Source organism: Bactrocera neohumeralis, chromosome 2, assembly GCF_024586455.1.
Source record: "Bactrocera neohumeralis isolate Rockhampton chromosome 2, APGP_CSIRO_Bneo_wtdbg2-racon-allhic-juicebox.fasta_v2, whole genome shotgun sequence".
Classification (NCBI taxonomy): Eukaryota; Metazoa; Arthropoda; class Insecta; order Diptera; family Tephritidae; genus Bactrocera; species Bactrocera neohumeralis.
In genome coordinates this window covers 76945741-76970636 of record NC_065919.1, presented here as the reverse complement: position 1 = coordinate 76970636, position 24896 = coordinate 76945741, and the positions used below count along the sequence as shown (strand labels likewise).

Here is a 24896-nt window from a genome sequence, read left to right as displayed (position 1 = left end):
GTTTGCTTTTGTCCCACTGACATTAATTTCATTTCAGCTTCCATGATTTTTGCGCAGAAGCTTGAGCGATTTTAATTATTATTATTTTTAATTAAAATCAGTTATTAAAAGTTATAAGAAAGATGTCGCTTGTATTTTCTGAACTTTCGCGAACTTACTATCAGCTAGACAACACAACGATAAATTATCAACAAAAAAATCATATTAAATATAGATAATATATGTATGTATGAGTGTGTGTATGCTTTTGAAGTGTCAGTTTAAAAAGTTACGTTTAATGACGTTTAAAAATTATTCAAACATTTTCATGTGCGTCAAAATTTACATATTTATATATGTATATTTGTATACATACAGTCACTCATAAAAGCAAAACCCACACAGCCCATACTCAAAACTAGCTGATTGCGCAAAAAAAAAACGTATAAAACAAATGTACACGTGTATCAGTTTGGCGTAGCAAAACTTGAGGGGCATGAGTGTATTTATTTTATGAAGAAAAAACGCAATAGCGAAACTATTCACTCATAGCACAGCTGATAACGCCCTGTAGGAATTGCACGTTGAAGAGTGCTACGATGAGATAACAGATTATGCAAATTGTTTTTTAAAATGATGAAAAATAAAAATATAAAATTAAAAAAAGTGAATAAATGAATATTAAAAATAAAATAAGTAAATTGATAAAAAAAAATTAAAAATGTAATAAAATTAAATGTAATAAAAATTTGATTAAAAGCTCAAACAATGAAAACTTAAGAATTTTTAAAAAACTTAAAAAATATATAAAAAAGTAAAAAACTAAAAATAAAATAAGTAAATTGGTACAAAAAAATTAAAAAATGTTATAAAAAATAAAGAATTAAATCAAAAATAAAAAATTAAAAATATATAAAACTAAATGTAATAAAAATTTGCTTAAAAGCTGAACAATTAAAACTTAAGAATTTATAAAAAACTTAAAAAAAATAAGGGAAAAATAAATATTAATAATAATGACATAAGTAAATTGATACAAAAAAAAAAATTAAAAAATGTTACAAAAAATAAAAAAAAAAATAGAAAAAGTTAAAAATATATAAAAAATGTAATCAAAAATATTATTAAAAGTTCAAACAATCAAAAATTGAAAATCCATAAAAAAAATAAAATAATAAAAAATATTTAAATTAAATAAAAAGAAATGAAAATAAAATAATTTTTTTATTCTCTGTAGCAATATGTTGCAAGATAAAACTTAAAATATTATCTACTAAGAATTTATAGAAGTTAAAAAGAAATTATTTTAAAAAAAACTAAAAATAAATACCATATCTAAGAAAATTAAACAAAAAAAATAAATTTAAATTTAAGAAATTTCATAAAGAGAAATGAAAACAAAACTTTAATACTCTCTAGCAATATGTTGCAAGAGTATAAAAAATATGTAAAAAGATTTTAATTATTAAAAAAAGATAAAACTTAAAAATTAAGAATTTATAAAAAACTTAAAAAAATAAAAATAAATTATTAAAAAAAATGAATAAAAAAGTAATTTGTAAGAGATTGAAACTAAAAATAAAAATTTAAATTTAAAAAGTTATAATAATTAAAATAATAGAAAATCATAAAAATAAGAAATAAGTGTTTAAAAAAAATATTAATATTAACTATTGTCGAATTCTTCTATTTCCTGTGAGACGCATATCCCAAAAAATAGTATACAACTGCAGATTCTGCCATTACTTAATATTTTTCCTACAGGTTATATTGAATCTGCTTCAAAACAAGCACGTAGCAAATGCTTACCATGATTCGGAAACTACGACACGTGCTACATATATTTTCTTCTTTGGGAGATAAATATATATTTTACTGAGCACACAAAGCTACCTACATCTATTCTAAATACTGTTTACAACTGTTGCTTAATATAAAATATGAGTTTATTTTCATAGTCAAGTGAAAATAAACAATATGTAACCAATATGCTAAGCTAAAGCTTAGTACACCTTCGTACTAAGTGCACAATAAAGGCTTAAATAATTTATTGTAATAAAAAAGTTGCTTTAAAGCGCCGTAAACCGTTATAAATTTGCGGTTTCATATGCATTTGGTGTATATGTATGTGTGTGTATGTGTATAGTCTATTAGTTACTAACCTACAACCATCAATTTTAATTTTTAAATCTTCATTAAAATGTAAATTGAGCTAGTTCATTAATACATACAAACAAAATGCTGATATTTGTGGCTGAAAATAATTATTTACATTCATTTTGAACCTGTAATTTAAAACATTCACTTGATGAGCACTTCAGCGTCATTAATCTCAATTGAGTAGCCATTGGTTGAAATATTTTTCAACTTATTTAAAAAGTATGGCAGTTCAGTATGCTAACTGTTTTATATGTGATTTTTACGATTGTTTTGAAAAAGGTTGCGTGTTTTTTATGCTTTTTTATTGTTTTTACCTATTTGAATAATCTTTTACAAATAATATTTTTCTACGCAAGCCCACGAGTGCTCTCTCAATCTAAATATTACACAATTATTTTGTTTATTTTTATATATATTTTATGCCTCAGTTTACGTAAAAACAGTATTTGGTGTTGTTGAATAATAATTTTATCTAAAGCAATGAGTAAAGAATTGTGACCATTTTATTTGTGAATTATCTCCAAATACTAGACGATTCAGTTAAAAGAGTTTGAGTTCAGTCAACTTGTTGGGTCCCGTAATGTTCGGGAGTTTTTATTTAAGTTGATGTAAGAAGAATAATAAATGATTAGTGACTGTCAACAAGTCTTGATTAACTTAAGGTTTTTGCTCCAAGAAATAATGTAACACTTGAAAAATAATATTTATGGAACTAAACGTTACATACAGACTGTAGCACTGCAATATTTACGTTTCAAATGTGTGATTTTCCTAAAAATGTGTTCCATGAGCCTGAAGGTAGGCAACAATTTTTATACGTACGTTTTATTGCCTACATTTAGGGTGCCGATAAGTATTACTGACTCATACTATTATACATAAATTGATATTTTTTTTAATTATTCACTTTTAGAGCAATAAAAAATACTTCCACCACTTCGAATTGAGGTCATTCGAAAATTGGTGCTCCATAATTCTTCTCCAACTTCTGTGTGTAAATTTTTTATGCACTAATATATTTGATGACATAAAATGATAGTTTGTCTTTGATAGTTTTTCATATTATTATTTTTTTTTATATCATTTTCCTTGTCACGTTAATTTTTAGGCCTCAAAATGTGCCTAACTAATGACAGCAGGCAAGCAGAGCGCTGTTGTCCCCATTTTCACGAGCTTTGCTTTTTGGATTTTTTTCTTTCATGCTATTTTCCGTTGTGTTTCATTTGTTATCTCTCTAACTGCTGTTATAGTCAGCCTGTGCTGACAGTTTTTAGGGTGCGCTCTTTTATGTTCGTCGGGCGTAGGCACTCTTGTGCGTATAAAGCTTGGGCATTAACGGTGTCATGATATGCCATGTGTGGGCACAAGAAATTGTTTGTGGCTGAGTTTTAGTGGCTTTTATTTGTACACGTCTATTTTTAAACTTAATTTTTGTTTTTACTTGTGCTCTGAGCTTATTACCGCTTAAACTCATTTCGTTTCCACTTTTGAAGCCACTGTCTTTCAATGCGCTCGTATGAGTGCCAAGGTTACTTTCTGGACTCTTTTTTTTAGTGACTTACATATGTACATAAGTACCTATGTATGTATTTATGTTGACAGGTATGTTTGTGTGCATCTGTAGCTGGGGTCAAGTGGTGCTTCTGCCGGGCTCTGCGCCTGTTGCCGCCTTACAAGTGACTTCGTAAGTGGTTCCTTCTTACCCACTTGTCTTCGGCAACATTTTTTCTTTTTCTTGTTTTATTTTAATAAGTGACTCTCATAATAGTAGTAAATATATATGTATATGTACGCATGTAATTGCCATCTGTGAGCTGGGTTCGCTATGTGAACGTGTGGCGACGAAAATCTGCTTAACGGCGTTGACTTTAATACGACGATTTATTGGGCGTCTACGTGTGCCTAACGTTGAATGTGTGTGCCACATGCATCTACACATCGTCTACATATGTATTTATGTGTGTGTGTGCGTACCCTACATTTGGTATGCGGTATTAAAAATAAAAATTTAGGTCAACACACGCCGTGTAGTATAAAAATATCAACATTTCAATTTGATTGTGTGCTATATATTCATTTTTATGTACATACATACATACATATATACATTTGTATTTATGTATATTTGTTTATATATTATTTTTGTTTTCTGGATTCATTCGTCTTCTGTTTACTGCTTTTTTCTTTGTGAGTTTATTTTCGTTTTTTTTTGTTTTTTTTTGGAAATTTATTGAACTTCTCTTCTGGGTTATTGCCTTTTATTTTTGTGTTCGCATTCTCTGACTTTTACGCCATTTGCTGCTTGACGTTCTTTTTCAATACCTACATACATACATATACATATATTGGTACATATAATTTATACAAAAAAAATAATGATTTAAACAAAAAAAGTTTGAACGCCCCTAGTCCAGTCATTATAGTAAGTTCACCTCGGAATTCGATATATCCATTTATATGTCTGTAGGTATACCCTACCATATGTAGTTTTTGAGACAACTTTAGGGTGTCAATATACAAGTATTTACAAACATATAAATGGGTATATCGAATTCCGAGATTCTTACCTAATTTAAGCTTAAATGACTGGACTACCCATCAATTATCGTCATATATGCATATATAGCTTCTAAAGTTGATTGATATAACCACAAAAAATTGTCTACTGGCAACACTACTCACACTACTTAATCTCCTCACGATTTGTATGTTTGTATGCAAGTTGTATTTTTATTTTATTTACATACAAGTTGAACTCGTATCTGCTGCTGCCATTTTTGTTGCTACTTCTCGTAGCTGTTTACATAAATATCTACACATACAACTACAACATACCAGCTATATACAATTGCCTTTCCTTGGGTGTGTATTGGAAAATAATCGAAATGTCTGTCACGCGCCTTCAATATACACCACGTCGTCGTCGTCGTCGTCGTCAATGTCTGGCCGATTTCTCCCTCTCTATCTCTATCTTTATCTCTGCGAAAATAAAATGTTTTTGCTCAATTGTTGTTTCGTATTTCAGCGTTTGCCTTTCCAACGTCTTTGTATTTCTTTTTTTATCACTTTTTCATTTTGGTGTATGACTATTTCTATAGTAAGTGGATTTAACTAGAAAACGAAAATTTCGCTTGAAAGTTTGACGCATAAATTGTTATTTTTTGTTGTTGTTTTTCGCGTTTTCGTTTCCGTTTTTATGATTTTGTCAATTTTGTGGCAAACAATTTCACAATTTATGTTCGGTTTTGCATAATTTTTGCGAAGTATTTCATTTTTTTAATAAAATGGGAAAGGGAGATGTTTTAATCATTTCCATACAAGTATTAGTGTAAACGAATTATCTCAAGTTTCAAGTACTTAAAAATTAATACGTTAATAACAGCTTAATATTATGTATGTAAAAGTATATTTCTTGAAATGCGAAAACCACTCAAAAACTATTATAAAATTATATTTACATATGTTAAAATAGGTTTCTGTAAGCGCGGCTAAGCTATAAACTAGTTTTATTTACACGACGCCTGATTTTAGGCAAGGTTTTCTCAACTCTTTGCTGGCCCATAAGAGTCATACATATAATATTGCCTACATTTAGGGTTAATTGCATATGGCTTTTGAATAAAAAGGATCCACAAACATACAGAAAATTATTTTCAGTCACATAATTTTTTGAGATTTTCAGTAAAAAAAATTATAGTAGCAAGTTTTACTAATAAAAAATTTTTTTACAAAATTGAATTTTAGAAAAAAATCGAAAGTTTTCCTAAAAAAATGTTATTTTTAGCATTTTGGTAAAGAAAAATATTTTCGATAATAAAATTTTCTATAAGAGCAATTTTTACATAATATGTATGTATATGTACATATTAAAAATAAAATTTTTACTAAAATTAAATTTATTAATATTATTTTAATTAATAAATTCGAAATTTTACGTAAAATTTAAAATTTAATTTTACAATTTTAGAAAAAAAAATGTTTTTTGTAAAATAATAATTTAAAAAAAAAAATTTTTGAACAGAAACAGTTCTAAAGAAGTACCATTAGCCGAGTTATTAATAGAAATAGAATGCTCGTTTTAAATACATAGTTTATAATCAGTGTTTATCGCGCTTTTTAATTTGTTTATCACAACATTTTGACAGCTGTGTGACAGTGATTTGCTAGTATGGCGTCACACCAGCACTTATCATTTTCGAGTGCATCGTTACACAACACGAGCGCTTCAGCCAATTGGCACAAGTACCAAAAAATGCCAAACTTCTATAAGGTGTATTTAAGCAGAATGTATGTACATATGTATGTATGTATGCATGTTTATACACATGTGTGTAGCAGAGTATTGCAGCGTTTCTAGCGCTCGCTCTGACGTCAGCCCTACACTTCGCTCTCAAATGTGACATTGAAAAATAGTATTTGATAAAATATTTAACTTAAGACATTTTCCATGTACTTTTATGCAAGCACACGCATATAACTGTATATAAATTTGTACATATGTATGTATTTTATATAAATGGCAGCCTTCATTGCACAATTTGTTTATTGTTGTTGAGTTTCATAGCATTTGTAATGGAAATAATCAATACTCAGTTCCTGCAATGTCTCTGCATTAATTCATCCGAAGGTTGCCAGCGCGACACTCCATAAATTAACAGTTAGTTACCTGGTTGTCGTGAGCAATGCATTCGCATAAAAAGAAAATCGCATAATTTTTATTGTTGTATGTGACAATTAATTAGACAAATGACGTGTCGATTAGTGACTACAAATTCTAAAATGCCTTAACAAAGCTTCTAATAACTATTTACATACAAATAAGTGCCGTGTATGTTTGTACATACTTATGTATAAGTATGTATGTATGTTTCATCGTTTTTGCGACAAGTTAACCTTGTTGTGTCTTAAAAGCGCGCTAATCAAGTTTCCTACTGTTTAACCATTTTGTTGCAGCTTCAAGCGCGATTTTGTAATGCTTTTATGTATGTATGTATATACATAGACATATGTACATATGCCTGTGTGTGTGCATTAACTATACGTCATACAAAGTAAAAAAAGAAGAAATTATGCAACCATATTTGCTATGCTACTGCAATGTCACATTAAAACACGTTTTTCATGACTTTTTTATGTTGCCGTCATTTCTTTTAATTTTGTTTTTCAATTTCACACACATACACGGTACATACTTATGTACATACGTACACCGCATTGCCACAAGGAAAGCGCGCGCGCCCCTATGAAAGCTTTGGCAAGTAAAATGCAATTAAAATGAAAATAAAATCAAATGCACATTGGCAATATCAGTCAACAAATCTTCCTATTTGCGCTGCACAACAACAAAAACAACAGCAAACACTCACTCCAATCCCAGTCAAGCCAAGTTCTCGTATGTGTGTTTGTTTTGTAATTTTACAACACAATGTAAATATTCATAAATCGTTTATGTTACTTTTAAAGCGTCTCAAATTGCTATATTTTCATAGTCGCTGCTTAACTCTGGCTCGTTAAGTTTTATGAACTTGAGCAGCATACAAATGCAGACATATACAAACATACTTACATATCTATACTCACTAAATGTTACTCCAATGTACAAAGCACTAAAATGTTTATGTTCTTCCACTTTAGTTAGTCGTTTGTGTTCAGAGTGCACACAGCCCTATACTCAGTTGTAACTTCGGGTCCGTTATTTCATTAAAAACTAGCTGATTTTTATTATAACCATCAAAGCAAAGACCAGAAACATTGTTTTCTGCACTTAATAAGCGTAAAAATTTGCTATAAATCTAGCAGCTAGTTGCCGCATACTAAGAGCATATCGAGTTCAACAAACCCTTTTATTGTATCATAAAGTTAACTCGTCTGCCCTCAGCCTCCTAGGCAAACGCTGCAGCTAGTTGTACTATTGGTTGCCTATTAATGCTCCGAAATGGTACGATGACGAACTAGTTTGTATTGCAGCTATACATTGTGGCAAAAAAGGACCCAGAAACTGTCAATAAAATGCAAAATATTTAATTATTCACCAATATTTATTTTGCCGTCTTCAAAGTAATCTTCTCCACCAGATGTAATACACTTATGCCAACGATTTTCCAGTCCTCGAAACACTTTTCCTAAGCACTTTTTGTGATAGCCTTCAGCTGCTACAGCGAATTTTGTTTTATCCCTTCGATCGACTGAAAACAGGCTTCACAGAGCGGCAATTTCAGTTTGGGAACAAGAAAAAACTCACGCAGCCAGATCTGGTGAATACGGTGGTTGATCGATGATATTCATTGCGTTTTTGGCTTTAAATTCGGTCACAGTCATGGCTCAATGTGGTGGTACATTATCATCATGTAAAGTCCATGAGCTGTTATTCCACAATTCCGGCCGTTTTCGACGGATATTCTCACGCAAACGCCTAAATATGGCCAAATATAACTCCTTATTGACCGTCTGTCTCTCCGGAACAAAGTCATGATGCATCAAACCACGAATATCAGAAAAAACAATGAGCATCACATTGATTTTTGACCAACTTTGGCGTGTTTTTTTCGGTTTCGACTTGTTTTTTTCCCCTATTCCGTTGATTGTTCACTTGTTTGCTCATAAACCCATGTCTCATGCGTAGTTATAATAGTCTTCATGAATGTGGGGTCGGAATTCGCACGATCAAGCATGTCCAAAGACACCTGTAAACGGTACTCGTTTTGGAAAAATTCAGCTTTTTTTTACGAGTCGAGCAAGAACGTGTTTCATAGCCAAAATATCCACCAAAATCATTTGAACGGACTCGTGAGAAATGTCGAGCTCTCTTGCCATCTTTCTAACACTTGCCTGACGATTTTCATCAGATCCTTCACCTTTTTAACATTTTCATGAGGTCGAAGGTCGTCCAGAACGAGTAAGCCTTTTCCAACATCTAAATTGTTTTATCGTTCGTTTAAAATTTGTTTCAGCATCGGTAAAAGGTTTTAAGCCTTGTGAATATATTTTTTTATCAAAACAATTATCGAATACGATTTTTTATATCATCTCAACGACCTCTAAGGCTATTTTTTTTTAGAGATCACAAGTTCAATCATATAATGAATCTATATTAAGAGCTACATATGTTGTAGTTCCTTTATATTACTCAAATATTTATATAAAACGTGGCATATGCCTAAATTACTGCGATATACGCGTTAATTACAGCTATTTAGCATTAATACTCATTTTTTTAAACTCAGACAAACAAGCAAAAGTCTAAAAAATATATTTTTACATGTGAAGCGCACTCGCTTGTACTCTTTCTGTTGCGTAGAACGCCAATTTGAGTTCAACGGTCTTCGAAGTCTATGAACGGCCTTCAGCAGCGTGCGAGCGTACGCTTCTTTTGCCAATACAGCGGACAAATCTATATGAACTTTACTATTTTTAGCTGCTTTGTCTGCGTTCAAGAGTCATTAAATTCGTTTTTTTTTTTATTTCGCGCTTTTCAATGAATCTTCTAGACCATTGACTCCGCAAACTTTGCTTTATGGCAATTTTTAGCTTCACCTTGTAGGCTTTTTCAGCTTAGTTCATGTCTAGTTATTGACTTGCTGCGACGTTAACTTTCAACCGTGTGGCATCATCGTCAAACAACGCAGCGCTGGCTTACAATAATTTCCAGAAATGAGTCAATAAATTACTTTTGCACGTCCTTTTGTTTGGGTGCGTCTTCTACCACACATGGTTCATATGTAGGTAGTTAGTGGCTCAGTGTCGTGGCCTGGTCCATTTTTTGCAGCCAAGCTGCTCGCAAATTGCATGCGCTCTGCGGTTCGTTTGTGGCTGATGTGGCTCATGGAGCGCTTTGTATTTTAGCGTTCATTTAAGAAATTCCTCGAACTGGTTTCATCTGCACTATAATTCGTGCGGTGTTTTCACTTGTGTGATTTATTTTGTTGTTTATGCGCCGCTGTGCATGTCGTCGTCGCATACATTGTGGACTTCATGTGAGTCCACATATAACCATATTTTCACTTATTTGTTTTTTTCTGCATATTTTCTCAACGCTTATGAAATTATATTTTGAAAAAGAGCTGCTTAATTGGAATTGACTGCTACGTCGCCGAGCGCGCAATAAGGCAAGACAAGGCAGGCAGGCAGTCCACTCGAGAGTATAAGTCACAACCCTGCTGCTGCCATGCAACGCCCCTTTCGCTGCGATTCATAAATTTCGCTTGAGAATTTATGATGTGGTACGACGCACCTCCTGCGGACAATAACTCTTTAGCACTCTTTGTTGCGCAGACACACATACATACACACACATATGTTTGTGCATATGTACAGTTAGTTAAATACATGCGAAAATGTACTTGTTGTGCCTTTAATTTCAACCTCAACGTCTTCCATCGCTCCCATATTAGTTCCACTCAGAGCATTTTATGGCCACCGCCACCGCCAGCGTCTGTCGTCTAGGCAGCCAAGCCACCAACCAACCAGCCCAGCTACTCAATCACTCCCGTCCAGTGCGAGCAGCGCGTATGTATGCCAGTTACGTTCATGGCCGGCCGGTGTTGTATTACGACGCTGCAGCCCCAGCCTCAGTTCCAATTTCAGCACCATTCCTCGCACAGCACAGCCAACAACCGGTGAAATAACTTGTCATGCCCGTCTGCCAGATTGCCTGCCTGCCCGACTTCCTGCTGCCTACACACTGCAGCGCTTAGTGGCTACCTCCAGGCGCCTGGTTCGCCTTAATTTGTGTAAGTCTGTATATGCTTGCACATTTCATGTTCCCATGCGGTGCAACATTAATCTTGATATTTCTTTAAACAAAAAGTCCAAATAATGCGAAATGAAAAATGATATAAATATTCTTGAAATGGGGGTAAGTTTTATTTATGCATGCCGTCCCATTACTGTGAAAGTTGTTGCTGTTGCTGATTTACGTACATATGTGTATATGTTTATGTGTAGTTTGCGAAAGCTCTGCTGTCGACGCATTTCGGCTATAATATCGTCTTTAATTGTATTTTTATTCTTGAAAACACCTTTTGATCGTTCGTTTATGGCTGTTCGCATTCGTTCTTGTCCGATGTTACCATTTAATCGTGCTTCTATAATTTGTTAAGCTTTAAGCTCAATCGAATTATGTGTTAAAAGACGTTGAGAGATTATGATTCAACTTTTTTTTACCTTTTTTTGGAAGTAATTACTTTGGGAAAATATCTAGCAATACATTATTATAGCTCTCAATTGCCGCTTTAGGGGCTCTAATTACTTTAAAACATCGCATTGCAGCAATGCATGATTTCTATTGACAATAAACAACCGACATCATTTGTTATTTCGCAAACAAAAAAAGTTATATTCTCGATTGCAAGAAATTTTGCTAAAAATTGAGTACTTGAAGACAATCGAAACTAATTACCTTATTTAAGTACCTATTTTATACTAATTACTTTGACTAAGTACTTATTTTATACTGATTACTTTGAATTAGTACAGATTTGGAACTGACTACTTCGAATTAGTACAGATTTGGAACTAACTACTTCGAATAAGTACATATTTGGAACTGATTACTTTGAATAAGTACATATTTGGAACTGATTACTTTGGATAAGTACTTATTTTATACTGATTACTAATAAGTACTTCGAATAAGTACATTTTGGAACTGATTACTTTGAATAAGTACATATTTGGAACTGATTACTTTGGATAAGTACATATTTACACTGATTATTTTGAATAAGTACTTATTTTATACCGATTATTTTGAATAAGTACATATTTTTGAAATTGATTACTTTAAAAAAGTACGTATTTTATAGTGCTTACTTTGAATCGGTACAGATTTGGAACTAACTACTTCGAATAAGTACATATTTGGAACTGATTACTTTGAATAAGTACATATTTGAAATTGATTACTTTAAAAAAGTACGTATTTTATAGTGCTTTGAATCGGTACAGATTTGGAACTGATTACTTTGAATAAGTACATATTTGAAATTGATTACTTTGAATAAGTACAAATTTGGAACTGATTACTTTGAATAAGTACATTTTGGAACCGATTACTTTGAATAAGTACATTTTGGAACTGATTACTTATATTAAGTGCAAATTTGGAATTGATTACTTTCAATATACTATTTGTAATAATGATTACTTTAAAGAAAGAAGAAGCTTTCTAGTAATATTGAGTATTTTCGTTTCATAACCAGTTCTTGGAAAATACCCAGAACCTGATATTTTGATTACTTAACTAATTCTGAGTAATTTCAGGTTGATTACATATACAGTACCTCAGTAATTGCAACATCTATTACACACCAAATATGCAACATATGCAGTATTAAGTGCTTTTAATTTAACTCAAGTGACATTTAAAGTATTTTTACCGTTATTTATATGCATTAGTAAGCGTAACGCACATACATATGTATGTAAGCGCTACATTTCAATAAATATAAATTTCCTTTTCAAGCACCACTAATTTCCTACATTACCAGCAACCAAAGCCCACGGCGACTACACCTTTATGCCATTTTATTACTCATACCTGTGCAAACGCATACATACATACGTATTTACATACGTACATGCATGCGTCATAAGCGTCTTTCGATAGCTGGTCGCCTGCTTACAGCCTACGGTGCTGCGCCACAGCTTCTTTCAGCTTGAGTTGTGTCTCAAAAAGGCAGTCAGTCTGCAGTCTGCAGGGGAGCCAACAAATCCCCTCGTCGCGTTTGCACATGCGTTTTTTTTTGCTGCTAGTTCGAGTGTGTGTACAAAGCAAGAAGCTTGGTATGCGAGCCTTTTGTTGCTGCTGCTGCTGCTGCTCAGTGGCATCGGTTCCGATGAGCAGCAGCGTGTTCAAAGAGTCTACCCATAAAAAGGCGTATGTGCACTTCGAACTCCAATACGGTCGGTGCCGGTGCATGCACCGTATTTGCGTATATGTTTATATGTGTGTGCGTGCCTGCGTTTCCCAGGCAGTTCCCATTTAATCTCCACCACCAGCAAGTCATGTGAGTAGCCACGCAGAAATCAACAACTTTGTCGTTCGCATTGATTTTTGCCTTTTGTGTGTCGCTCGCTGCTTATGCGGCAGCATGCATGCTTTGTAAAAGAAATGTAAATACAAAATTATATAAAAACCATATACTCGCATACATGCTACATATGTATGTGCTCTTATGTACGTATTGGTATATAACTTGTATATAAATGGCCTCTGTGTTAAGAGTTCAAGGAGAAATCTGAGTACGTGCGTGTTCTTTATAATATTAGTATTGCTGTTGTTGTTTTTTTTCGGCCGTCTGTCTGTCTTATTCGCATGCAGCAGTACTATTTCTGTTTGCGACCTAGCGCTCATTTTATTTTTACTTTTATTTATTTTTTTTTTATATTTTATCTTCTCTGCGTTTCCTTTTTGGATCTTTCAACGCATTTGTTCGATTTTCGCCTTTGCCATATATGTATGTACATATGTATGTACGTATATATTTTATACCTCCCGCAATCAGCGCATGAGACGAGCCTTCGCTCCCGTCCGGCACTTAAATGCTCATGCGTGCTGCTTAAGAAACGCATGCACTTTGCTTGTGGTCTCCGCTTCTCGTTTGATTACACGCACACACTTGTGTCATGCGTATATATGTGCGTGCATTGCTTTCACTAGAAAAATGCGTCATTCCAGACACCACCTGAAGCGCGTTCTTCTCATATTTGGTTTGTATGGGTCTCATTGCTGCACTGTCTTGCTCAGACTCAGGCCATGTGTTTCAAATTACGATAATCTTTCCATTATAACGGCAAACACGTAAGCAACAACAATGCATTTATCATTCTGCTCCTCACCTTCCGCTCCACTCTACACCTATTAGGAATGCCTTCTCATATTAACTTCACGGAAACTACTTTTCCTACTTCTTGTCTGAGTTAGCTAATTCTTGTTCTAGTTAATTTTACGTTCGCTCTGAAATGTCACTGCCGCTTTTTTGAGGTCTTCTACACCTGCAAAGACGCCATTCATTGAATTTAGTGAGGTCTAACTTCTTTCAAACCTGGACAAGCTTTATTGGTTGTTTCGACTAACAATCATCGTGTTTTGCAAACTGCGAACTGTTGGGTCACACGATCCAAAGTAAGGAGTAATACTTAAAAAACCTCCAAATTTTTAATAAAACGTCAGTCTAAGTTTATATAGAAATTTTGTCAATAAATGTTATCGTTTCGAAAATCGCACTCAGTTTTATCGCCTAAATGTAGGTCATGTTTTAATTATATCGCTTTAATACAATGTATAACAAAAACATTGCCTACCTTTGGGCGCATATTGTGCTCGTTATCGAAGACACACACCTAAAACTGTTTAATTTTAGCATAATTCGAGCAACACGTTTAACCAACAACTTTTAGCTAAATTTTCTTATGTAAACAAATTACAAATACAAAAAATTAAATTTTTAATTTAAACGTAATAAATTTTAATGCAATTTAAGTTGCCCGCTCTTAAGTACCATATTTTTGTTTATTCATTTGTACCTTGTATTCCCTCTAGACAATTCGACAAATCTCATATGTCTGCGGCGCCCTCTCTGGCTTCACTTTCCACTGCCATATATGGATTGTAGCTATCGCTGGCCGCAAACTCATCCTTCGGCGTTCCATTTTAACTCAAAAAATTATATGCTTCAGCGTTTTCCACACGCTGCATTGCTCTTCGGGGCATTTAAAATCGGCTGTGTTCCACTTAAATTTTAATTGATGTATACATACATACTCATATGCTAAAAAATGGCATCAAAATAAAATGAATTCCGCCATTTTTTTTTTTTTTTTGAACACACCGCAAAACAACCGGAATTGGCTGCTCGCATAGGTCTACGTATATTTGTGTCACACTGTGTCTGTGGTTTGGCGCTTTGTTGTGTCCGTTTCCTTGGCGCTGGTGGCGTTGGTCCGCCGCCAGTTCATCTCCAGCATCGCTCACAAGCACACACACACACACATACAAACATATCTGATTTTAACCGCTTTTTCTATCATTCTCCTGCTATCAAAACAGGTGTGTGCTTGTTTTTGCTGCTGTTGTTTGTTGGCTGCTAGTCTGTCTACCTGACTGCCTGTGCAAGCACACCTTTGAGACACTCATTTATTACAAATTCCGCTCGTTACCGTCGTGTGGCTGTGAACGGCGGCTTTTGTGTCTGTCTGTCTTGCAGTCTTGCTAGTTTTCTAACTGTGTGCATGTGTGCATGGCTCTGTATATTTTTTCACATATTCCATATATTGTACCCATATCTGTATATAGACAAATGCACATACATATTTATGTAGTTGTTGTTGTGCCTTCGTTTTTTGGGCGTTTCAGTTTCGTTTAATATTTTATGCTGGCGTTTTTTTGGCTTTTCTTTAATTGAACGTTTCTCTTGAGTGGCCAGCTGCGTGACCGTTCGTCCGACTTACGGAAATAGTTGATCGTACGCGGTATATAATGGGTACATCGGCCGATAGCGACATGCCTTCTGCGCAGGGATTCAACATCCGCTGCATTTTCTCTTAATTTATTTCGGAATGATCGCTGCGGTTGTGTTTGTCTCAGAAGTTATTTGTGTGTGTAAAGCTTCGAAATTGAATTCGAAGAAGAGATAAAAAATTTATTACAATATGTTTATGCATAGTGTGTTTGTATGAATTTGATTCACTTTCGCATTTTTGCACATTTTTTTTTACAATTTTTTCTTAAAAGTTTTTGAGAAATTTAATTTTTTTACTTTGTGATTTATAGCAATTATCGCGAACTCACTGTCATTTCTAAAATTAATGATTTTAATACTTTTTCACGTTAATTAATAATCATAGGTATGCTTCAGTCAACCCTTGCAAGGCATGCGCATGTTTTAAAATCATTTTAGAATAATTGAATTGAAAATCAATTTTATAATAATTATTATGAATAAATTTAATTTTTATCGATATTTTCAATTAAACTTTAATACTTATTTATATATTTTTTCCTTCTTTACAGGGTATGTACAGCGCCTAAATCCATTTTGTTGGTATATTTTGCCTAAGTGTGTGCTTTCCGTAAGTTTTTATAAATTAATATAAATTTAAAAATTATAAAAATTATAGAAAAACCATTAACCGGTTAATTAAAAATCAAATTACTTATAATTATTAAAATGAAAAATAAATACTGCACGCAGTCAAATAGTAGCATACAGTAATCACCACTATTCTACCACGTCGTCAATTTCAAAATTACTTCGTTTCAACACACTAAATTTACCGCAATTTCAACACCAACATACAAGTTTGATTATCTACTCATCAGCGCTGCGTATAATTACAATAATTGTGTTGGCTTAAGCAACTCTTTCTGGTTTCTGAGTCATCATTAAAAAATTGGCATTCTAAAAAGAAGCTGAAAGGTAGCAAATTGCAGAAATTAAGTTTTCAAAAACCTGTCCAGCTTTGCCTCAAGGCCGCACGCTGTTGAACTCTGCGAAATTGAATTATTTCCTTTTTCACTACAAAATGTATAAATCTTCTTTTTTTTGCGTTGTACAAACAAAAGCACGACCTGCGTCGTGTGTGGGAATGAGCGATAATTTAAAATAATTATAATAAATGAATTATTAAATGCAGTTTAGACGTTTGCAAATGGTAAAACCAGTATAGGGGAAACTTCGAAATATAGTTAGGAAAGTCAACGAAGCAAAATAGCTGATGAAAGGAGGAAAAAACCAAAAATTCAATAAATAGTTTATGGAAAAAATTTCAAATGAAAAAAAAAGCAACAGTAAAATATTTCATGAAAAAAATTAAATATAAAAAAATATTAAATTTAACTAAAAAAACTTTAAATTACTTACTGTACTGTTATAAAATAATTAAATAAAAATAAAATTATACTCTAAAATTTTTTTAAATTAAATATTTCATTAAAATAATCAAAAAAGTAATAATAATTTGTATAAATAATTCTCGAAAAAATTATAAAAAATAGTTAGTAAAAAAATGTTAATTAACAAACAAAAACAACAAATTAAACTATAAAATATTTTATAAAAATTGTTAAAAAAAATTAATTTATTAAAAATAATATGAATAAATAATTCACAAAAAATTAAAACGAAAACAAAAATTTAGTTAAATAAAAAAAATATCAATTTAAAAAAAAATATGAAATTAAAATATTTCATGTATAACTATTAAAGTTAAGGAAGAAACTTTAATAAAATAAATGGAATAAAAACAAAATAATATTAATTTTTTTTAATTAAATATTTTATGAAATCAATTAAAAATAATAAATCGAATAAATAATTCACAAAAAAATTAAATAAAAGACAATAAATTAAACAAAAACTATTTCATGGGAAAATATGAAAAACTATTAATGTGTTGTAAAAATCGTAAAACTAATGTGCTTCTTTAAAATAATTGAATAAAAATAAAATTTAAAGTCAAATAAGAAATTTAAAAACTCTTTATATGTATAAAAATGCTATTAAAAATAAAATGATGCAAAGTAAACGTTTAAATGTTTCTAATTTAAATTGTTATTCAAATGAATAATTAATTTCAACAAAAAATAAAAACTAAAAAAATATATAAGCAATATTATAAAATAAATATGCATACATACTTGTAATTAAAATAAATTAAAATGAAATACCCCTAAACACAAAATGATTTTACACAAAATGAAGTTTAATCAAAATTAAAACACTTTTTTTTAACCCGCTTATAATTGTTTGGAAAATCAATATTAATTATTTTTCCACTTACTATCTCTAGCTTATATCTCTGCACAAAGAATTTCCATTTCAATCTCACCTCAATGACCGCGTTTATTCCACTAACTCCAATACCCATCGCCGCCACATCAGGTAGAAATACTTTTACTCCAACTTATCTCATCACAGATCGCTCCCCATGCAAGCCGTTGTATTTATGTATACCCTCACCGTTACCGTTACTTTACGTACTTTATACTTCCAGTTTTCCATTCCCACTTATTTCAACATAAATTGCCATGCCTCAACGCCCTATCCGGTTTTATGCTATAAATTTCAACAGCATTTGCATGTCATTGTCCAATTTAATGAGCAAGAAGCAATGGTTCACAATGAAAGTATCAATTTTCAAAATTTTTATATTAAAGTAAGCCGAAGGAAAGCTCCTAATAAAGCCAACACTATGTAACACAATTAATTGACCGCTATTTTTAATGCTAGTGGTTTGTTGTATTCGCTTGTGAGAGGTTATGTAAATTTTTCTCATTTTCTGAGAATTTTCTGCTTTTTAATATATATATGTATGTGTGTATGTTGGAGTGTGCATATGTATAGGTTGCGCTGCAAGGTGTTTATTAAAATGCGGGTCAACTTGGCATTATAATCTGCCTGCAACTACATAGTTTGTTTGACTTCCAGTTAGTGTACGGCTATCATTGTGCTTTTCTTGTTACTGTAAATTATTTTTTATGGAAGAAATGATGAAAAGGTTTTGAATGCATAGGTTCGCACATTTATTTTGAATAAATGTCACATGTAACCAATATATAACTATTTTATTACCACTATATAACTAATATATAACCATTTTATAACCAAAACTCAAATTTTGTTTCAATATGTGTGGTTTCTATTATATGCGATCTCAACGGCGCTAAGACAAAGGTCATCCATGGCTATAGTGATTCCGACCTTCTACACGGATGAAGCCTAAAAGATATCTATTAAAAAATATTGTCCGTACGATGACCTCTTGTCGAAAGAGGTGACTTTCAAGAATCTAACTCAAAAACTATTTGAGATATTGATTTGATGTATGTTTTTTTGAGTATGTTTTTTTAAAGGCATAATCTTTCGAAATTAGAAAAAAAATCGAGTGTGCTTTTAAATTTCACTTACTTTATATATTAATTGCGTTTCGCTCATAAAATTTAACACGGAAAGTACTAAAAATATGAACAATAATATCAATATCCATTTACTTGCATAACTAAGTCGACACAAATGTTGTGTTTGTTTTCCAAAAAAACGCGCTTTCAGCCAATCACCTGACGGAAATGATTCTAACATAATTTCCGGTTTCCTTTTCAACCATTTCCTACATATTTAAGCGCAACATTGGTGTATGTATGTATGTGTATATGAATAACCGTGACGTCAAAATTTGCCGAATTAAATCGGACAATTTAAGTCAATAATTGTCAATTTTATTGTTGCACATACATACATACATATGTACTTGTATACTTGTTTTTGTAACAAATAAATAATTGAAATTGGCGTTGCATCATGCAAAACAAATTAAAAACTAAACGATTGCGCAAACATTTGCACAACCATTGAACTACTCGCATACACGTACTTATACATATGTACATATGTTTATATTATATATGCATATGTTTGTGTAAGTAAATTGTTATATATACGCGCATTGCCAATTATTTTGTGAAGTAGTATTTAAAAATGTACGCTCGACTAATTGTGCAAACCAACCTTGCTCCGCCTTCTCCTCTGGCCATATGTGCAAGCTCATAGAATCGCTCAAGTGTGGAAAATGCATTATTACATACATGCATATACATTTATATAGCACTTATGGCGAAAAAAGCGCATCAATAGAATATTGAAAAGGAAATTAGAATAAAATTGAAACTAATTAAAAGTAAATATAACAGCAAATCATATGCATTAGGGCAAACACAAATTATATAGATTCATGAAGGAAGCAATAACAAGAGTCGTGTGCTGACTTAATTTAAATTTTTTTTGTGCTTGATTTATTTACTAATCTTGAAGATAATTATACATAAGTAGAATTTGCAGGCCAACCATACAGTACTAGACGTTCTTGTACATTTTAGAATTTTTATTACATACCATCTATGAAAATTCCATACAGCCTTACTTAAAGAGCCGAATATCTCGGGAAGTATTAATGATAGCGATTTTGCGCTCAGATCTTTTTTGTAGCAAATAAAATTTCCTACAAGTTTATCAGCAACATTTTTTCTGTAGCTCTTGTCATTTACGAGATATGTACATATATACATACAAAAAATGCGAAATTCGTGGAAAAATCAGGTTTACAGCCCCGTACTACCTCGCCGGTGTGAGTTACGGCTTTGTTGCACTAGGCACTTTTGTAGAGTGAACAATTCTGAGAAATATGCGCCTAAAGTCAAAGTGATGCCAAAAAAACCTCTGATTTATAGGAATTTAAAGATAAAAAATCACGATTGTAGTGTATTTTCTATGGAAAATTTTTACATGCTTTGGTCCAGTGCTTAATGCTAATATTAAGGGCTAAAATTTTCACGGATTTTTTTTAGGTAAAAAACACCCTAATATACATATGTATATACATATATATACATATACATATATTTGGATTTCTTCCACTTTCATCGGTTTTATGTACTTATTTGCCTTATTTCTGTTAGTCGTCATCGCAACCGTTGGCGTTTCTTACTTAAATACTTTACATACATACATACATACATATGTACATACCAGTATTTGTTTGTATACTTTAGTATAAATATATTTAGACATACTATTTAGACACCAATAACGTAACGTTTAATTGCTTCGCTTGTGTAGTTCTTCGGCACGAGGCGGGAATGTTTGTTTTTTTTTTTTTGCGCAAAAAGCACAGCTGACATATTTTGTGAAAAGCATTATTTAGTCGCTGACGTCAAAATAGTGAACGATTTACGAAGAAATAAAAAAATATTTTATACACTCAATACTTTTTTTACGCGATTTTTGGTTCTGCCACTAATCGCGTAAAAAAAAAATCGCGTAAAAATGGTTAGTTTTCCAATATTAACTGACGAATTGGATCCGAATATAAAAAATATCGCGTATAACAAAATATACGCGCAAAAAAACATAACAATAAATTTCAAATTTCAGACTTATGATTTATTCATTCATAACAACATAAAAAATACAAAACAAAAACCATAAGTATATAAAAGAGAAGAAAATAGAAAATAGGTAGATTTATTGAAAAAACCGTTGAATGCTGTTTAATCACTGTCATTATCCGTAGTGGAAATTATTCTTAGCCGCTTATTTTGATGGCCGGCACTGATATCACTAGAATTTGTACCAGAATCAATAGTAAGAACTATAGATTGATGTTCTGATTGACTTAGCATCTCCGACTGAGTTTGCTCCATAAATTCAGTTAATTTTGTTTGAATGCTTCTCTTTGGACCCAATAAATTCCGATGTACATAGTTCTTTATATCTTAACATGCAGAGACTCAATTCTTTTTGAAAAATTCGTGCACGTTCGGCATCAGTATCATTTGCTACAAAATAATTTTCCAATTCTGCTGCAAGTTTAAGACCAAGCAAAAAACGAAAAAGAGCAATCGCGTTAAAGAGAGAAATTCGCGTAAAAAAAGGAATTTGCGCTGCAAAAATAACCGCGTTAAAGTGAAATAGCGTAAAAAGAGATCGCGTAAAAAAAGGACTGAGTGTACTTTTATTGTATAACCGCATTAAGTGCTTTAAAACATTAAAAAAAAGTGAAAGCTTTTCGGGAAAGTCGTTCAAGCTTTCAGTAAAGAAATTAAAATGCTTGAAGTGCTCGAAAATCTGCCGCAAACGTCAGTTTATGCACATTTTTGGTGTGTTTTTATGAAAGCTTTGTGTAAAAATCGTTCGAGCTTTCATGGAATATCGAAAACCTTGAAATACTAAAAACAATCTGTTGGAAATGGTAAATTTAGAATTTTCTTTTCAAGATTTTCAATGAAAGCACGTAAACATTCTTTGAACTTGCACACAAAATTGAAAATGCTTGAAATATTTACAATATTTGACGGAAACGTCAACTTTAAGAATTTTGTGGATAGATTTTTCATAAAATTTAATATATTTTATATATGTACATACATATGTATAAAATTTATTTTATAAAAAGCTTTTTGCTATAGCTTCTGTTGTAACGTAACATGACTTTTTTAAAACTTTTATTACTCAAACAACTTTTCTTTCCAAGTTCTTAAAGTCGTAAAGCAATTTTATTAGACGAGATGAAAAGCCAGCGGTACAAAAAAGAAATTGTTCAGATCGGTTCTCCAGAGCATATAGCTGCCATACAAAATTACGTATCAAAATAAAGCTATTATTTGGAAACTTTTAATTTCTAAGTGTCATTCTAGCTTCGGTGAAACCGTAGTTACCGTTTGTTCTTGTTTTTTCCTGGTTTTGATACCCATTCGTGAGTTGTACGCACTTATTTCGGTCAATGTGGTTGCGGTCTGTGCTTAGCGAAGCGCAGCAACCAGCCAAGCAATATTTCCGAGTGCCCGTATTATTCATACATTTGTTTGTATAGAAATAAATTATACATATGTATGTACCTATGTATTTATGCTAGTGAATGATAAAAAATTGTTGACTAACTGCAGTCGCGTTAAACGCAATAAATCAAAGAAATATATTCATATCATGGGTACATATATATGTATTTGCACATAGTACATACATATTTATAAAGCCAAGTTTTTTCGACTCCATTGCAAATATTATTGCTTTGTGGCTATGAAGAGCAGCTAAAGAGGCCAGGCAATGATGATGTTTTTGCGCTGCTAGTAACCAAAGCACAATTGTATATGTATGTATGCAGTTATATATGTATATCTACATATAAATATATGATAGATATGTATGTACATACAGCAAAATTAATCAGCCAACTGGTCGGAGCAGTCATTAAAACCTGCTGTTCAATAGCACTGTGTAGCGCTATTGATGATCATGCAATTATTGCTTTTAGAATACATATGTATGTACATAGTAAGTACATACATACATGCATTCATATGTATGAATAATACGAACCTATGCATTTAAATAAACAACTTGTTAAGCGAAATTGTTGCTAAAATGAATTATTGCTGAACAAGTTTAAAAGCGGGTAAAAATAAATATAAAATCATGCCAAAAAAGATAAATAAATAAATAAAAGCACAAGCATAGGTAAATATGTATACTATGTATGTATGTATGTATGTATGTATGTATGTATGTATTTGGCCGTGTGCACAAAAATACACCTCTTTAGTCATGTATGTACATATTTATGTATGCAGAAACAAACAAGCAAGAAGTTCAAAGCAGCTTTAATGGCGCACTAAAACGCAAAAGTAACAGAAAGCGAATAAAAATGCAAAACGAAAAGTAAAAATAAAAATAAAAGTTGCTGCAACAAGCTAATGAAGTCACTACATACGTACATACATACATATGTTTATATGCAGTTGATGTGCATGTGCTTTCATTGCAAATGCATGAGACTATGCAGTTATAAAAGCAAAATATTCAAACAAGTCTTAATACCAACACACATACATATGTACATTCTTTCGTTCATTTACACATACACCCTTGTGCAAACAAATGCTTTCGGCAGGGAAGTAAGCGCTCCTTTACACATTTGATGCATACAATACTACGCCCCCATAAAACGCTGCCAGCTCAAAGTCAGCTGCCACAAGTACCAAGAAGCACAACGTCTGCGCCGCTGCCAACACTAACGCCACTGCAGAAACAGCAAATGCAAGCTGACAAGCAAAAAAAAAAAAGCACGAAGTACGTTGCGTTACGTGCGTCAACTGTGTATCTGCAATTACAAACATATGTACTTACTCCACCAACCCAGTAGCCACGCTGGGAGAGTGGTATATAGCCGAATGATGCATACCACGCATTAAGTCAAAATATTTGACTCCCGAGAAGCGAGCACAGAGATGATATTTCTTTGATTTTCTAATTTGACTCTTAACTTTGTCATAAGTTGGCACCTACAATCCGCCGAAAAATAGTCAAGAGCAACATATTATGATTATGGTAGCACCTGATCAAATTTGACCCGAACTGACAAGAAAAACACTACAAAAGCTTGCATATTTTAATACAAATTTCGCCCCTAAGCTAATACAATTATACTAACGCTCACTCCAATTTTTCCATACACTCACTTTTGTCTCATTTTTGAAGCGCCTTTCACTCGGTTATTGGATAGTTTCGAGGTCATATTTATAAATTCACGTCTGGTTATAAGTAATGCTTCGTTCGATGAAAGTAGAGGGTCCATCAGCTACGTTGTCAAGCATCTATTTTGCAGCCTCTACTCGATGTCGGTTTTGATTCGGATGTGATAGGAGTCTAGCATTGTCACGCTTCATACCTAAAACATTCGCTAAAATGTTTTGGGTCGATCTTCTCTTATACATAGATATACATACATACATAGATATTTGATATACTATGCTATCTCTCTGTTATTCCAACACGACGATATCCGAACACTGTTTCTTTAACCTTTTCGAAGTTATCGTCATTAGAAGAGGTGCATAAATGACTCGCATGACGAGACAAGTTTTCAATGAATACCTTATGCCACTTAATTGCTTGTCTACGTGATATAGTACACTTCCTAAAACACTAATACAACTTTTTCAATGATTCCGTAGCCGGAATTTCATTGGAACGCACACTATTCGGGATATAGAGATCAACTTTCAAGGACATAAGAAAGATTGTACCATTCTAGGATTTGCGCTTCGATTTGCCTACGCTGTCTCAATGGATCAGTCCGAGTCAAATTTGATCAGATGGTATTAAAACTAATTTATAAAGCCAATATACTAGAGCGATCTCCAAATTCGATTGGTATAGAACTAGCTGGATTTTAATCGAGCATAACTTGTGGAGGAGTCTTAAAGT

General features: G+C 32.3%; 1 protein-coding gene across 1 annotated transcript in view; it reads left to right on the top strand.

Moving 5' to 3' along the window:
* The window catches only part of LOC126767896 (AN1-type zinc finger protein 6), a 76541-nt gene that overhangs the window by 36914 nt on the left and 14731 nt on the right, over window positions 1-24896 (top strand). Inside the window, exon 5 of the mRNA XM_050485610.1 lies at window positions 16151-16209. The gene's annotated coding sequence lies outside the window, so the exon portion shown is untranslated. The remainder of the gene's footprint in view (window positions 1-16150; window positions 16210-24896) is intronic.